This window comes from Chrysochloris asiatica, unplaced genomic scaffold, assembly GCF_000296735.1.
Source record: "Chrysochloris asiatica unplaced genomic scaffold, ChrAsi1.0 scaffold00011, whole genome shotgun sequence".
Classification (NCBI taxonomy): Eukaryota; Metazoa; Chordata; class Mammalia; order Afrosoricida; family Chrysochloridae; genus Chrysochloris; species Chrysochloris asiatica.
In genome coordinates this window covers 16376393-16379246 of record NW_006408529.1, presented here as the reverse complement: position 1 = coordinate 16379246, position 2854 = coordinate 16376393, and the positions used below count along the sequence as shown (strand labels likewise).

Genomic DNA, 2854 nt, shown 5'->3' with positions numbered 1-2854 from the left:
CGTCGAGTCGGTTCCGACCCATAGCGACCCTGTACAGGGTTTCCGAGGCTGTAAATCTTTACGGGAGCAGAAAGCCTCATCTTTCTCCCGCGGAGCAGCTACAAACCTTCATAAGGAAATGCATTATAACCGGAATGGTCTGGTAAAGAGATCTGTTTAAGGATTCTAATCTTCTGTGAGAAGCTGTATACAGAGAGGTAACACAGTAAATCCTCAGTACTTATTTTCAGAAATCTGGGGACAGCAAAGGCCGCAGTAGAAAGAGCTTCTGAAGCAGCATAATTCTCTGTCAACTTTGACCACTGCTCTGGTTATCCCAGAAGTGAGTGGAGGGATTCCTTTGTTACTTTCAGATGATCTCTTTTTGCAGTAGGCTTTCTCCTCCCCTACTGGTGTATTTCTCGGCTTTTTAAAACCGGTAATCTCCTGGTGTGGCGCTGTAGGTTAATGCACCAGACTGCAAAGCCGTTTGAACTGCAAGGTCGTCGGTTCAAGCTCACCAGCTACTCCTCGGAAACCCTAGACAGGGTCGCTATGGGTCGGAATCGACTCTACAGCACTAAACAACAACAACAGCAATAATCTCCAAACTGGAAGGTTCCCCTACTTAGGCCACCTGCACAGGGGCTTAACAAGGTTCCCAAGCAGATGGGGCAGGCTCCAGTCTGCTCCCTGGGTGCTTCAGGTGGGAAACTTGGGGCCTGAGGAAATAAATCTCTTCTATCCATCGCCTCCTTTCTGTCTCTTGTTTTGTTGTCGAGTACTGGACTCTTTTCTGCGATGTTGCGGGGAGCAGGGGCTGGGCGCTTGTCTGGTTGCCGGTGGTAACTTGCACCCCTGTGCCCAGCGGCAAGCAGAGGCCACGTGGCGGAGCCCAGCGCCTCGCAGCTCCTCCGGGAATGGTAGAGGGGACTTCACGGGGACCATAGCCATGGTAGCACGGTTGTCGGTTCGGTGACGCGACCAGGGTTTTGAATTGAGGGTGGTGGAGGTTAGGGGAGGCGCGATGGAAAGGGGTTGCGATCAGAGGGTTCGGGTTTTCAGTTCCCCCTTCTCAAACACAATTCCTCATCCTGATCTGCAGCAGACACCTTGAAAACATGCTCAGACTTTCTTGGGTTCCCCGTAGCTCCTGGATGATCCGTCGGGATCATGCTGGAACATGGGGTCTGGGAGCTGATGCGCCCCTCTTACGCCCACAGGTTCTTGCATCCCTTAGGCCCGGTGGCTGTCACCGTCCGCCCTGCGTTCCAGCCGCCTTCCCTCACCCACAGTCCAGTCGTGGCGCCCCCGGCACGGTCCCGCGTGTCCGGGAGCTCAGGCCCCAACTCTGCGCCGCCGCCGTCGGGGAGAGACTGTGCTCGGTGTCTGTCCCACAGCGCTCCGCGCCGGCTAGTAGAAGCCGACCTGTGGGTGAGTGGGCTCGTGGGGGTCGGTGGCTGTGCCTAAAGGGCACAGGGTTTGGGTGGGGGGAGGTACAGACAAGCAAAGCTTCTGAGTAAGCTCGGGGTGGGAAAGACTGGAGGGGCTGATCTTCGTGGAAGAACGATTGTTGGAAACCCAGCTGCTTCTCCACCCTCCCCAATCTGTTCCCAGAGAGTCCTTCGTTTGATTTATGAATCCAATCGCTGCAATTTATTCGGCGCCTACTTTGTGCTGAGCACGGTGATAAGAAAAAGCCCTTTACGTCCTTTATCAAATATAAACCTTCCATCAAAACGTGTTTTGAGAGTAACTTGGTCAAGGCTAGTAAGATACCGGCCCTCTATGCCCGCTCTCTGTCCTGGGCAGCTTGAGCGGCAGCTCCCATGATGTCCTGGTTTCAGCCTCCACCGGAGTATTGCATTGAGAAGGACCTGGTGCTCCACCCTTCATACCTCAGAGTGAATTTAATTTGACTTAACCCATTCGACATTTTGTTGTCTGAGTTGGACTTGACACCAAAGAAACACACACACAAACCCCGACGACTTTGACCCTGTTTTCAAGAACTTTATAGTTTAGGTCAAATATCCCTTGAAGGGATATTTGCATTTTCAGTTTGTGTGTATTACTGGGAACTGCAAGGCTCTTTAATCCCTCTTTCCTTTCATTTAGGATTTTAAAAATGATATGTGTATACGGTTCCTTGGTAGGGAATTGACCTTTGTCTTTTTCTTACTCTGAGCTCTCTGCTGCTTATAGTTGTTGTTGTTAAGTGCCTTCGAGTCGGTTCCGACCCATAGCGACCCTGTACAGGGTTTCCGAGGGTGTAAATCTTTACGGGAGCAGAACGCCTCATCTTTCTCCCGCGGTGTACCTGGTAGTTTCGAACCGCTGACCTTAAGGTTCACAGCCCGATTCGTAACCACTATGTTAATAAAGTCCTAATCCTTCAACTCCCATTTTAAACTGTTTCACCCCTCGCTGATTTCCATGATACCCCCCCTCAACTCCCTCACCCCAACCCCCCTTAGTTTATGCCTTAGCTATCAGGTTTTGCAAACATAGTACAGTCTCTTTCAAACTTTTCATCTTGAATTATTCTTTTTAGCCACTCACTGAACTGGCTTAATTCCTCTTTTCAAAGATTCTTCCTAAATTATTCTTGTTAGAATCAATCTACCCAAGCCCTTTTTACTCTGTTCAGGCATTTACCACAATGTTAAGGTAATTCACCTGATTGACACAGGCTCAGGTGTGAGGCCCTGAAAGACAGCTACTGAATCCTTGTCCCAGCACTTCATACAAGGAGATCATCTAAGAGTGCAGTTTACTGAACTGACATTGCCTGAAAGTGCTGAGTATATGAACAGACAGCATCCATAGAAACCAGCTGGTCTTTAACTCTCTCTACACAAAGGAGCTCTGGTAG

The 2854-nt window shown here is 50.1% G+C and overlaps 1 pseudogene; it reads left to right on the top strand.

Moving 5' to 3' along the window:
- The first annotated feature begins 1152 nt into the window (after nt 1–1152).
- LOC102839254 overlaps nt 1153–2854 on the top strand; it is a 56600-nt pseudogene continuing 54898 nt past the window's right edge.